Source organism: Equus przewalskii, chromosome 13 (assembly GCF_037783145.1).
Source record: "Equus przewalskii isolate Varuska chromosome 13, EquPr2, whole genome shotgun sequence".
Taxonomy (NCBI): Eukaryota; Metazoa; Chordata; class Mammalia; order Perissodactyla; family Equidae; genus Equus; species Equus przewalskii.
The window spans coordinates 58,002,197-58,017,269 of NC_091843.1; the positions used below are offsets into that span (position 1 = coordinate 58,002,197).

At 44.6% G+C, this 15,073-nt stretch overlaps 1 protein-coding gene across 7 annotated transcripts in view; it reads left to right on the forward strand.

The window, feature by feature from the left end:
- The window catches only part of MCC (MCC regulator of WNT signaling pathway), a 407,992-nt gene that overhangs the window by 245,797 nt on the left and 147,122 nt on the right, over nt 1-15,073 (forward strand). The gene's annotated exons all lie outside the window — the stretch shown is intronic.

Here is a 15,073-nt window from a genome sequence, read left to right on the forward strand (position 1 = left end):
GCCAGACAGCTGATTTTGGCAAATGTTGATTTAAAAAGTGGCTGCTTGGACTAGGCGAGTCTTTTTTTTTTTTTTTTTAAGGAACTAGTAAGAAGCCATATGCATTCAGGCAGAATATAAGGGTTGCTTTATTTTTTGAGCTGCTTCTCCATCCCTTCCTTTTTTTTCTTTCTGCAAAACTGAACGTTGAATTCTATTAATCTCAATTTGTTCAGAGTTAAGGCAGGGGAAGGAGACAGCCAATGTTTGGTGGCCTCGGTGAAAGGGGGAGATTAGTAATGGAGGAGAGAGGTTGTGCAGGGTCAGGGAAGAAGGAAAGCCTGTTTTGGTGTAAGAAAAGTTTGCTGTTTAATTGGTTGTCTTGGCAGCCAGTAAGGACTGGGAGGCAAAGAGAGGAAAGATGAAGAGAACGGGGCTGGGGAGTCATGCATTGCTGCTGTCGCCCCTTCCTGGCTGGCGTGAGTGTAGCCCGACTGATGGCAGGTTGCTTGGATGGCCCGTCAGGAAACTGCTTCGTTTCTGCCACCCACCCGGTCTCAATTAGCTCGAGTGTAAAAACTTGCTTGGTTTAATCTGTCCCTCTAGCAGAATAAGACTTTCCCTTTTAAAGAGAAAGGAATGTGTGTCTTGGGCATTAATGAACCTTTACTAAACTAGCCTTCCTGCATAATTAAATTACTTACTTTGAAGTAAGGGAGCACTTAAAAATTTGGGGTTGGGGAGGGTACGAAGGGGGAAGTGGTGTACCCACAACATGACTAACAAAAATGTACAACTGAAATCTCACAAGCTTGTAATCTATCATAACATTAATAAAAAATAAAAAAATAAAAAAATTTGGGGTTGAAGTATGATCCAGAACACAGTTTCTTTCAAGTTTTAATAAAAGTTTAAAAAGTGAGAATGTCAAAAGCATTGACTCTGAAATGCAAGCAGTTTGTTTAGCAACACTCATAACTGAGTAGGCAAATGAAAGCTAGTTGGTTCTTGGATTTTTTAAATCACCAGCAAGGAACTGTGGATCAGGGCTTCGTCTAACTTGGGGCCCTAGATTTATGGAGGGATGGGATGCTAGATTGCAGTGGGCCAGTCATTTCTCATTCCAGAGCCAAGCATTTTGTGATGGCAGGTGGATTTCAGAAGGATAAATCAGAAGCTTTTTTCCCATATGTGATGGTTCAACGTAAGAATTTAAATGTTCAATCTCAAATAAGTTGACATACTCCAAGTAACCTGCAGATTATTCAGTGCAGAAGTTTAGCCCTTTGTCTACTGCACGGTCAAGTTAGTTTGTGTTCAAGAAGTGTAAAGACATTTAAAGATGTAGCCCGACAAAAGTCTTCCCCATCTCCTGGCTACAAGGAGCACAGTACTCTTCCCCACCAGCTAAGGGATCTTCCGGCCTCCCTCCTGGTCTCACCTAGAGAGCTGTGGGGGTACTATCTACCTTCAACTCCCCCGCCCATGGTTCTGTCTTTGAAATTCCTCTGGGTTTCTGGCAATTGACCCTTTTGTTTATGAGTTTTATCCAACATTTCTGTATATTTGAAATGGGGAAGAGGCTCCCTGTGTCAGCTCAGGCTACTATACAGACCCAAGGTCTAACCTAACTATAAAGGGGTCTGGGAAGTTAAATATGGGAGGGCATTTCTTTAAGTTGAACCAATAAGTCTTGTTGTTGGAAGGAACCCTGTCACCGCCCTCCTTTGTCTAGTCTTCTGCATTCTAACAGGGAAGGAGTCTGTGGAAGTGATAGTCAGCAATGGATTCTTCCAGCAGACGCGTGGTTCCACTATGGAGTTGTCATCTTGACACACAGCTGCTCTCCTGTACCCTCCCCTACGTGGCTTTCATTGAACAAGATAGACTTCCTATTGCTGTATCTCTTCCACCAAAGCTATATTTGTATGAGACCGCCATTCCTTCCTAAGTTCGGGTTCATGACATTTACCACTCATTTATGATGATATTCTAGCTCCATTTTATTTCTTCATATTAGGTTTGAAAACCTCTTCTGTGGTAACTTACGTATTTGTTGCCTTCCACTGTAGCTAGGTTTTAAGTTTTGTTTAAGTGTCTTTCTCCACTTCCCAAATTTCACATTAAAACTTGTTCAACTTGTCCATTTGTCAACTGCAAAATTTTTTTTCATCCTTCCTCACGAGGTGTCCCTTCTCCTGTGAGGAGTCATCATTCTGGTGCCTTATACTCACTGTACCTGAAAAATAAATAAATAAAATACAAATCCTGTTTTGCATCATCACATTTGTTGCTATAAGCCATGTCCACCTTTATCTTTAAAAATCAATGACGTTCACCTGGAAGAAGCCAGGAAAATGCCTCTCTTGGTTTTCAGGACTGTCCTCAGAAAGTCTAGGATGTTTTAATGGTGTCTCTTGTTCCTGTGTAAATTAGCAGATGGGGGGGAAGGGGTGGAGTCAGCCTTGGCAAGCTGTTGCATCCTTCTCTCTTCTATTTGTCGTTTTCCTCAGGAAGTCCGCAACTGTTGGGGAGTAATTGTCTCGTTCCCGCGGTGCCCCAGCGGGTTTCACGCCACTCGCCCCTCCCCGGGAGCCAGCTCGAGACTGTGTCTGGAGCCCCAGACACGCAGTGCCTGCCGCAGTCCTGCTCCTTCACCTCCTCCCCTCTCTAACTCTCGTTTCAACTCTTTTTAGATAATTAATCCGTTCAAGAATCTGAAAGCTACAATCCTTCCTCCCAGAGAAAATGCACACATGTTCAATTTGGTGTCTAGCTTCAGGGGATGCAGCATATCCTGATCAAGGTGCATGAATTCCAGGTTAAGGACCCTTTGCATAAACTGTACGCACGTTGCTTTGAGAACTGGCGACGTATTTTACTGCGGTCTGTGTTACGGATTGTATGAGAAGGGCCTTGCTCCTGTTCTGTATGTCTTGTGGTTTCATTTATTATTTACCTTTGGATCCCAGGTGCGCAGACTTGAGTTCTTCATGGTCCTTGGTTCATATCACACTCATCGCTGGTCCAAGCACGACCCTTTTCTATCAGTTTTATTTCTGTGTAACAACTAATACTTGTGCGCCCACCCAGCACAGAAATGGGAATGTGACAGTATCTCAGCCTGAGTGGTCCCTGCCTGCCCAGCCCGGTGGAGCCTCTCTCTGAACCCTGTGCCAGTTGTTTCGTTGCTTATTTCAGAAATAGTTTTGTCACATGTATACATTTCTAAAAGGTTAGCCAGGATACGGTTTAGTTCCTAACTCCTCTCTAGGAATACCTTAAGTTCCCTGAGGTTCATTCATTTAAAATATCTGAGCACCTACTAGGCATTGGGTGCTGAGGTGGCAGGAAGATGGAAATAAATCGACAGCCCCTGCTGTCACTCAGCTTAAGAAGAAGATACAAAAACCTTTTAAACTGAAATAATTACACCAGCAACAAAATGAATGAGTCAAACCGCCTTATATGGGTGATACCATTTCTACACATGGTGGGAGGCCTGTTTTATGCCAGACTTATAAATATGAGCAGTAAGAAAGCCTACAGGGCACCCACTTTCCTTTTATCTGAATTAGTATTGGCTCACTGCATGGCCAGCAGCCAGTTCTTGTACCCTTCCCAATCTGCACAGTCCTGACAGCTCACACTCAGCCACGTTGAGATACTCAGAACTCGGGCGACACGCCTTCATTCTCCTCACATGACTCCTTTTGCTCTCCTTTGGCCTAGGCTTATGGAAGGCAGCATAGCCTGGTGCAAAGAGCACAGGCCTTGGTGTCTGCGGCCTTGGGTTCGAGTCCTGGCTTCACAGTTGCTCTGTGACCTTGAGCAGATTCCTTAATGTCCCCCCTCCTCTTTCCTTATCTGTAATGTGCTGATACTCATACTCCCTGATAAGGTTGCTCTGAAGATTGAATGAAATGAAATGTGCTTTATTTATCTCTGAAATCAATGAAATAAAGTGCTTCATACATAGTGCCCTGTACATAGTAAGTTCTCAGTATTTGATGCCATCACTAATTGTTTTGACCTGCCAGGGCCCAAGAAATAATTGGAGGTGAAAATAAAAGAGATTGGCTCTGTCTCCTGCAGTCCGAGGCATCAGACTTCCTGTGTGCCAGAGGAGACATAATGAGAACTTTTTTTCCCTAGATTGACACCTGAGCTAACATCTGTTGCCAATCTTTTTTTTTCTTCTTCTCTCCAAAGCCCCCCAGTACATAGCTGTGTATTCTAGTTGTAGGTCCTTCTGGTTCAGGTTGTGCCATGTGGGACGCCGCCTCAGTATGGCCTGACGAGCAGCGCTAGGTCCACGCCCAGGATCCGAACCGGCAAACCCTGGGCTGCCAAAGTGGAGCACACAAACTCTACCACTCGGCCTCAGGGCCAGCCCTGGAAACTTCTTTTAATAAGAAAGAAGCCTGTCACATGGCCCACGGCAACCCTTCTTACTTCAAAAAGTTTGAAGTCCTATTTCTATAATATCAACATGTGCTGCCATTTCTGGCTCCTATTACCACGCATATATGTTACATGTCCAGAACTAGGCTTCAGACTCCCTGAGGGCAGGGACTATCTTTTATTTTTACTGTTACTTGCAGGGTGACACCCTTAATAAATAGATGTGAAGAAAATCAGTGGAGGTTCTGGATCATGGGCCCCAGACTCACAACTAGAACCCACAAACATGCTTCTCTTTACCCGCACTGTTCTTTTTAAGTTAGCATTAGTAAGTAGCCCTTACACATCAAAATAGTTCACTTAAAAATCAGATTCTTGCGACCGGCCCCATGGCTGAGTGGTTGGGTTTGCACACTCCACTTTGGCAGCCCCAGGTTTCACCTGTTCGGATCCTGGGTGTGGACGTGGCACCACTCATTGGGCCGTGCTGAGGTGGCATCCCACGTGCCACAACTAGTAGGACCCACAACTAAAATATGCAACTATGTACTGGGGGTATTTGGGGAGCGAAAGAAAAAAAAGTCAGATACTTGGATTTTTTTAGAAAATTTTCTGGGAACATGGGGCCCACATTCTCATCTGACAACAAATGCTGGAGAAGCAAATGGCCAGTGGTAACAGAACATACTCTTCAGTTTATTTACCGTGGACCCCACTGCTCCCTAATGCTCACTTAGCCTGCTTCCCTCATATCTCCCTGGCCTCGCCTCCTGGGCACTATAGTTTATTTCATTGTCTACAGTGTGTTATGAGAGCCCAATACCAGGAAGGAGGGTTATCCATCCATTTAGTCGTCTAAGACCTGGCGCTAAGTGCTGGGGGAGGGCAAGGGAGATGGAAGTGAAAAACAGGACTAGTTCATGTATATCACGAGCAGGAGAGGTGGGTCACGTACAGGGATGACTGCAGTGAAAAATGATATGTGCCTAATGAATGGTGCAAATAAAGAATTGAAAAGAGAAGCATCTGCTTCTGTCTGAGCTGCTTATGGGGGTTTCATGAATAAGCGCTAGCTCTTGAAGGATGATAGGATTTCAATATCTGGAGGAGAAAATGACCTTCTCCCTGGAGGGAGTGACATATGCAGGAAAAGGCAGCTGTGACTTGACCAGTTTGACCCTCATGTGGAGGAGCAGAGGGAGCTGAGAAGAGAGGAGGGGCCAGACAAGGGGGCCTTTAAGGCCAACAGTGGAACATAGGCCTTTAAGGCCTATTTGGAACATAGGCAGTGGAGAGCTGCCAAAGACTTTTGAGGAGAATATTGTGATCAAAGGAGTTTTAGAAATCAAAATTTTTTCAGTTGTCAGCAAACATCCTGAAAGCAGAAATGGCTGTTGATATGTTGGCCTGGATGTCCCCTGCACACTCCATCTTGCCTTTTCTTGAAGCCCATTTCTTCCAAGAGTGCTCCAATGATGTCAGAAAGATCTCCATTCTTTCTTAGGCCTGTGGCTGCTCTCAGGTTGGCAGACTCCCAGTGACCTCAGGCCCAGAGCCCATAGACGGATGATAAATTTCACATGCAATTTGAACTGCATTAAAGGGGTGCGGTTGACACTGAGAAAGGAGTTTAACCTGCCTGTCATATAAAGAGATTGAAAACGTGTTTGGGGCTGCTCTGAATGATGTCAGACCAATTTGAACAGTTGTTTGTGTCTGGCTCCAACCAGATTGTAAGTGTAATTCTCTCAGTGCGACTCGTTGGGTTCTGATTGTTATGATTTGCTGCCCACTGTGGAGCACTGGCAGAGGTGCTCTGCCTTCCCTGTGTTTGGTGCTGGGGTCTGGGTGATGGTGAGAAACACTGCTAACCCCTTCGGAGCACATTCTGCTAAGAATGCTGCTGCCGAGTGATTATTGGTTGACGCCTTCGCAAGGTCTGCCGCTGTCCTCACACCAAGTGTAGTGTGCGATCTGGGAGCTGGCTTCCTTTGCTGCTTCTTTCAACAACTGCTTTGCTATATCTCGTCCACACTACGCCCTTGGAAAGCCTGTGACACAATCAACGCAAACAAGCACAGATGCTTCTTAGCTGGGCTGACCTGGTTTCACTCAGAGTTGACCTTCATTGCTCGCAGTGATGGAACTGCCAGCCCGGCTGCAGCGTTGTCACAGAAAGCGGAGAAGTGAGGCATGCCCCTGGAACTGCAGGGGTGCTCATTCTTTTCTCAGTTTTGCGACTTTTTTAGGTTTGGTTTATTTTGTTTTCTTTTCCGTTGCATCTAGATGCATTTTCACGATGAGTCTTTGAGAAATGACTGTTGATAAAGGAATTCAAAATTGCAGAAATCTGCCTAGTGAGTAGACTGGTCATCACATGGCAGCCATGTGGCATCAAGAGGCCTTGCAAATAGCATCAAGTTATTGTCTATTTTGTGGGGCAGCGCTAGACTTTTTTTTTTTTTTGAGGACGGTCAACCCTGAGCTAACATCTGCCGCCAATCCTCCTCTTTTTGCTGAGGAAGACTGGTCCTGAGCTAACATCCGTGCCCCTCTCCCTCAACTTTATATGTGGGACACCTGCCACAACCTGGCTTGACAAGTGGTGCCGTGTCCGCACCCAGGATCCAAACCGGTGAACCCCGGGCCGCCAAAGAGGAACATCCGAACTCAACTGCTGTGCCACCGGGCCAGCCCCAAAGACTTCTTTTTCCTGTTCATTCAACAGAGATTTCTCGAGTATGTTTTGTGTGCACTAAGTATTGCACAAGGCTCTGGAGATGCTGAAGTGGGGGACACATAAGTTAACATCATGCAAGCCTCTGGGATTCCTGGATTTCTTTGTGACAAGTTCAAGGTAGATTCATTCATTTGTCAAATATAACCATTTCTCTTTTTACCCAACCATAAAACCAGAATTGTGACCTTTATGTCACTTAATAGGCTTGGGTTTACAAAATGAGTCCTCTGGACGCTGACTAATTTTGCCCAAGTGCTATTTCTGTGGTTTTTGCAACTGCCACCAGGTGAACAGTGGTACCTGCACACTGAAGTAGAACTGGCAGGCGGATGGTCCCCAGGTGTGGGTAATGGAAAAACAGGAACAGCCCACAAAATATGCTTTCATAGAAGAATAACAAATATTACTGAAGCAATGCTTTGGTTAGTCATTCTTTAGGAAAGAAACAAATTAGAGGAGGAATTCCTAGGTGCATGGCATTCACTAAAGTAAATCCCCGTTGGACTATAGACTTAGGTGTACAGTTTGGCCCCATAATCAAATGGAAATGCATGTGTGTGTGAATGAGGAGCATCAACTCTGGGAGAGGGGATCCCAAGCTATTAAGTGCTTTCCTATGAGAAGCAGAATTTACTCTTACTTTACGTATTTCTGTATTGTTGGAGTTTGTAACAATGAGTAAAATACACACAGATACATGGACACAAATACTAATCTGACTGGATATGGAATGAATTCCTAGGCTTAAAATTAGTGAGAGAAATGATAAAAGAATAGATCAATAGGATTTGACAGCAAATATGTTACTTTTGTGGAAAGAATTTAGACAAACTGGAGAAAATATTTCCAACAAAGCCATGTTTCTATCCTCAAATAAGTAAGAGCATCTGGTAGGTTCAATGATAATGCTCACTTCCCCCAAAGATTTGTCCACATCCCAATCCCAAAAATTTGTAAATACCTTACTCTATGTGATAAAAGGGCCTTTGCATATGTGATTAAGAATCGAGATGAAAATATTATCCTGGATTACCAGGTGGCCCCAATATAATCGAAAGGGTCTTTATAAGAGGGAGGCAGGAAGATGAAAGTCAGAAGAAAGAGGTATGATGATGGAAGCAGAGGGTCAGAGTCTGAGAGAGATTTGAAGAGCTGTGCTGTGGGCTTTGAAGATGGAAGAAGGGACTTTGAACCAGAGAATGCCAGTAGCTTCCAGAAGCTGGAAAAGGAAAGGAAATGAATTCTCCCCCAGAACCTCCGGAGGGAGCCCCGCCCTGCCACCACCTTGATTTCGGCCTAGTGAAACCATTTCAGACGCTGACCTCCAGAACTGTAAAATAATCAATGTGTGTTATTTTAAGCCACGAATTTGTGGTAATTTGTTAGAGCAGCAATAGGAAACTAACACAGAGCCTAAATGAATGGAACCTTCCTAGTGATGTTTGCTGTCACGTAGCGTGTGCTTCCATGTCAACACTGTGTTGTATGCTTTGCACGTGTCATCTCTCTTAGTCCTCACAAACCGGTGGAGAAGGTGGTATAAGTCTCATTTTTGCAAATAAACAAAATATAAGGCTTAAATTGTTAAATTGCACGTCATATCATTAGTGTCTGAGCTAGGATTCTATCTGGCCCATGTGACCCCAAGCCTAAGGACATGTGCTACATTGGAAATAGTGATTGGGGTTAATAAGTGATATTTTCTACTTGTGGTTTTTTCCCCATAATTTAAAAATTTCTACAGAGGATATATAATTTTTTTTTGAGAATATATAATTTTATGTTCAGGAGAAAGGGGAAAAAATCTGAGTGAAAGATTGGTACCTTACCTCTCATGTTTTATCATCATTGACAACAAATTCTGCCAGACAGTGTTCTTTTCTGGATTAGAAGGCCTCTAGACTGCAGTTCTCAGAAGCGATTTTCAAAGAGTGTGTTGATTTAACAGTTCAGCCTTACTAGAACATCTCCAGGTATTGTCTTCAGTTACTCGCAGGGGTGGGCACGTGTTCAGGGCTGGGTGGGAGGATGCTGTGGTGAAGGTGGGGACAGAGATGACAGGGGCCTGTGGCCATGAGCCAAGCACAATGTGGAATGTGCACTGTTGGGGGCTGATGGCCCACCAGCAGGCTGTTCTTTTTAGTAGATGTTCTATAATCAACTGTGTCGCTTTAACTATCACATAAAAAAGAAACTCAAAGCAAATGCCCCATCTCAGCCCCATGACCCTGCTTCCTTTCTGTTCCCCGTCATGTGCACAGAGGTGTGGCTCGAGATAAAATGATGCCCATGATAAGGAGGAGACCTCCACCTGCATCACGTGAGATCGGGGAACGCCCATGGTTGTCACCTTCACTTCCCTAACACCCATCTTTCTCCTGTCCTTCGTCCTTCCTTTGCTCCAGCTGAGGTGGCAACCTGGCTGTGGGGGGATATGGCCCCACAGGAAGGCCTTCTGGGTGCTTTCTAGATCCCATGATGTCATGCTCAGGATGGGACCCATTTCCCCAGTGTGATCTGGAAAACTTGGTTTCATCAGGACCACCAATGCTTCTTCGTGGGCCAGGTCCAGAAGGAGACGGCTTCAAAAAGAGGGGGGACGCCCTGTTCCTCTGAAAGGATAGAAGGAGGGAGAGTGGCAGAAGTGAAGGCCAGGGCTACTGTAGGATGAGAGGTTTAGACAGCTGACTGGAAGGCTGAGGAGATTGAGAATGGGGTAAACACTTGCAAAGAACCTCGAAACCTGAGATGCCAGAAGAACAAGGGTCAGGAAAATGTGTTGAAAAGCTGCTGTGGAGGCTGATAGAGACACACCACCCTTCCCAACTTCTTGCCTTGAACATTTGTGATGACTGAATGGGAAGAAATCAGGAGCATAGACAGGTAAACAGCTTCCACCTTCTAGCTAGCTCAGTGACATTTGGGGACTTAATTGCAGTGTGATGGATAATGCTGAAAGGAGGTGATTGTAATTTTTTTTTTCATTTGATGGTTTCCGCGCTTTTGAAACTCTATTAAGATAATCTGGAGAGGACCAGCTGTTGTGATCCCCCTGCTGCGTGCAGGCACTGAGCCCTGCCCTCCACTTCATCTCCCTCTTCCACTTCAGGGTGCTTTCATTTGGCCCTACAGATGGTTGTGGATGTGGTAGTGGCACTTGTTTTCAAGAGACGTTTCCATTGTGAAACTTGAGGGACGTCGTTGTTTTTCTTTGCCTCACACAATGAGGCAGGCCCCGAGAGAAAGGAATATGCTCAGAGTGTGTTTCGCATGCTTCCTCTCACCCCTGCCCTGGGTTCCTTGGCACAGCCTTTTTTGCACCTCTTGATGCTGTAATTCTGGAACCATTAAGATATTTCTGGGGGCCAGCCCCATGGCCGAGTGGTTGGGTTTGCGCAAGGCTTCGGCAGCCCAGGGTTTCGCCAGTTCGGATCCTGGGCACGTACACGGCACTGCTCATCTGGCCATGATGAGGTGGCGTCCCACATAACACAACCAGAAGGACCTACAACTAGAATCTACAACTGTGTACTTGGGGGGCTTTGGGGAGAAGAAAAAGGAAAAAAATATATATATTTCTGGATTATTGTACCAGCCTTGCTTTTACCCCACCCCACCCCACATTCTGTGGTTGTTTTTGTTTGGTTTTATCAGCAGAATTCAGCTAATACTGACCAGCTCTACCCTGTTGAGCTGTGGTTCAGGACCAAGTTTTCCTCCCTGGATTTGAGGCTTTTCTTTGTTTTGATCCAGAGCCATTTCTTGTTTATGTTCCAAGCTCCTCCGTTTCCTGTGGAGCGCATCATTTTTAGTTTTCTAACATCAGAGAGTTCTTACAGCCTTCCTTTGTCACACAGTTTGGCCCTTGCCAAGTAGGCCAGAGAGCCTGATTTAGGAAAACACAATTACCTGTCACCCCTATTGGTTTTCATCATCCTTCTCTGTAGCCCGCCTAGCTCCATGTGGAAATGGAGACCAAGTGGCTTGTCAAAGCCTTCATGACTTAGGGCAGCCTTACAAACACAAGGAAGAGACTTCTGGTTCTCTCACATCTTGTCCCCTGACCTGTACGCTGTGGAGTTAGAGCACTTTAAAACAGTTTGACCAAGATTGTTCCAGCAGCCCTCTAGGCAGGAAATAGGGGGACCTCAGAGGTACTTTAACAACCTGATTGGATGCTAACAGAGGACCCCAGTTGGAGGGGTGGTGGGCTGCAGGTGGCTAGACTGAGTATGACAGGCTGTCACAGGCCCCAGGATCTTGGTAGGCTAATGCAGTTGTCTTGGTAACCCACAGCAACGAAGGAATCCTGGGGCTCTTCCTACAGGAGCTTTATACAGCTGTGTGGTGGTGGATATAGGGCCGCCTCTTTGTGGGTGACTGTTTAATTAAGATTGTGGCTAATAAAAAGTAATTGACTAGCCTTTTTAAATTAAATTTGGTAGTACCCATCCATGTCCCTTCAACACATGATTCCACCAGACCCTGCTCAGTCCCTCAGCACTCGGAGCCTCCTGTTTGTTCAGTTGATTTGCATCTACTTTGGTTGGTTCTCTGACTGTCTGTTGTGCAGCATGACTGTTAAGGTGTGTGTAAGGCAGTACAGCATAGTGATAGACCGTGGGGCTTGGAGTCACCTGAGTCTGGCTCTGCTTTGTCAAGTCAGAGTGATCCTGGAGGGTCTGTCCAGTTAACTTCTCAGACTTGGTTTTGCCACCTGTAAAAAAGGCTTACACCTAAAGGGCAGGCTTTTTACTTTGAGACTGTTTTATTTTTTTTTCTGAGGAAGATTTGCCCTGAGCTAACATCTGTTGCCAATCTTCCTTTATTTTATATGTGGGCTGCCACCACAGCCTGGCTGACAAGTGGTGTAGGTCTGTGCCCAGGATCCAAACCCATGCTACCAAAGTGGAGTGCACAAACTTAAGCACTACACCATGGGGCTGGTCCCAAGACTGCTTGATGATGATGATGATGATGATAGCAACTAACATTTATTGAAGATGTGCTGTGTGCCAGGCACATTGTATTAGGTGCTTTAAGTACATTATTTTATTTAATCATAACAATGTCTCTGAGGAAACTACCATTTTATATGAAAATTTCAGTTTACAAGAAAACTGAAGTTTGGTGAGGCCAAGGAAATTTACCAATGTTTACATGAACAACAGATTGCAGAACCAGGATTCAAAGCCAGGAGTCCAACTTGAAAGCCCAAATTCCTTATCATATTGAAATGTGAGTGGAAATAAATATTAAAGGAAGATTTTCACACCCATCCATTTATCAAAAATTAAACTTCAATGATGTGATTTCTGTTAGGATGAGAAGCAATAGCCAGTCTGATGCAATGCTGGTGGAAGTGTAAATTGGTACCACCATTTAGAAAAGCATTTGGGCAGCTTCCTAGAAAATCAAAGATGGTCTAGTAATTCCATGTCTAGGTATATGCTGGGGATGCTCCTTCTTGAGCACAAGGAGACAAGTAGAGGACTCTACTTCACACCATTGTATATTGTAGTAAACAAATGAAGGGCAACTGAGACTTCCAGCAGTAAGTGAATTGATAGCTATGGAATTCTATGCTGGAATACCATACAGCAGTTATAATTAATACATCCTTAAGATTGTAGCTAATGAGAAGGAGCCAGGTGAAATTAATACCTCATTAATATCGCTGTATCAGCATAGATAACATTATAATGGTGAATCAGGGGAAGCAATCTGTCAAAGGCTATGTATAAGAGAACACTACAGGGGCCGGCCCTGTGGCTGAGTGGTTAAGTTCACGCACTCCACTTTGGCAGCCCAGGGTTTCGCAGGTTCGCATCCTGGGAGCGGACATGGCGCCACTCATCAGGCCATGCTGCAGCAGCATCCCACAAGCCACAACCAGAGGCACGCACAACTAGAATATACAACTATGTACTGGGGGGGCTTTGGGAAGAAGAAGAAGGAGGAAGAAAAAATGAAGCAGCAACAGATTGGCAATAGTTGTTAGCTCAGGTGCCAATCTTTAAAAAAAAATTGTAAAAAAACACTACATATGAAACTTAAAGAAAAACAATTTTATACATTTATGGACAGTTATGTTGTAAGTATGGAAACGTGTTAAGACAGGTGCACACCAGCATCAGTGACGTAGCTGTCTTAGAGGAAGAGAATGGGATCAAGGATGGGTACAAAAGGGGCCTTCAAGTGTAGCTATAACATGACATTTTCTTTCAAAAAACCTGGAAGCAAATATGACAAGGTTGACATTTATGAAATCAAGGTAGTCAGTATATGGTACAATTCTATGGTCTCCTGTGTTCTAAATTTTTTCTGATAAAAGGGGAAACACAGAGACTGCATTTGGGGAGCTCTTAGTTTGGAATTCCTTGCAAAGATTGCTGCACATTCTTGTTGTGACCTTTTGTTAGTAGCCACAAATCTTCATTCTTTAGGGGCAAATTGGCTTTTTAAAAATAAAGGGCAGATGGTATTGAGTCTGAGAGAGGCGGATAATAAATCAGGAGAATGCCGTTTTCTAATTGAGAATTTGGCATAGTGGTCAGAGCAAAACTACAAACATTTGCGTGGCCGCAGCATTGTGAAAACGAGTTCCTCTCCCCCAACTGGGCTTATTGGGGACAGAATGCATCCACGTAAATGTAAGTTGGATCTGCTTGTTAATAGAGCACCCTTGTTATTAATGCCCTGCCTCATAACCGTTCTGATATATTTTTTGACAGACCAGCATGGTCCATCTCTGCTTTAGTCATCTGGTCCTTCAAGCCCCATTCTCTTCTGTTTAAGTGTAAAATTAGGCTAAACTTCAAAGCTGCTTTTCCCTGTCTGGTGAAATCAGGGGATGGGCTATAGTGAGTCCTTCCACCAGAGCCACAGCTGACAGTCTCCACTCCACGGGACAGTTGACTGTCAGTCACAATATAAGACATCAGCCTCTTCCGGAAAGGATGTCGGAGAAAGGTGAGAGCCGTCTATGGCTGTCGCCTGGCTCAGAGTGCACACATTGGATTGTTTCCTGAATGCTGGCTCGCAGCCTTTGGAAGCAATGGGCAAGTCGGAGGTGATGTGGATTCTGTTCAGGTGCTTCTTTGGGCCTACTGGGTGCTTTGCGGTTCCCTGCACTGTGATGGCCTCTCGCAAGGCTCAGTAGACAGCCTGGCTCTTCCAAGGTGAGGCTGTCTCAGCTTTACATTCAGAAAATCTATGGCACAACGTTCAACTTTGTCCCATGGGGGAACCAGCATTTCTCTTCTCACACTTGCTTTTCCTGTTTAGTATCCATTTCTCATTCACATTATCTAATACTGGCCTTTAATATGGTTTGATCTGTTTTTATAGTTAGTTGAGCTCCGAGTTTACCGAAGTGAAAGGCCTGACTTTAGAGGTTCGTGGCTCTGCTCCTGACCAGCTGTTTGACCTTGGGCACATTATTCAGTCTCTGAGACTAACTTACCTCACACTGGTAAGATGAAACTAGCAGTAGCACCTTCCTTGAAGGGCCATTGTGATGATTAAATGCAATGATGTGTGCAGTGCCTTGCATGTGATATTCGGATTGAGTGTCCATGAGCATCTTCGTACCATACCTCTCTGAAAAGTGTGTGCCCTCAATCTCAGTTTCCCTCCTCTCTGCTATTCAGGTGTTTGTAATACAGCTTTACTTAATGATTATGAAATGTAAAGCCTGCAGCGTCTTGATCAGATTTACCTACCACATAATGTAAATATTGCAGCCATTCCCCTGCAGTCACAGCGGCTGTCCTTTGACACTGAACTCGGACTGCATGATATTCTGTGGCAGAACACACGATTCGTGTTTCTTGGTTACCTGTTTCATGACAGTGCTAGAATAATTAGAATCTTTTTTTACCTCCTTTTGGTAAACAATAAGATGAATTTACTTTGTCAGCTGGATCTTGTCTTTTCATGAGGCTTGAC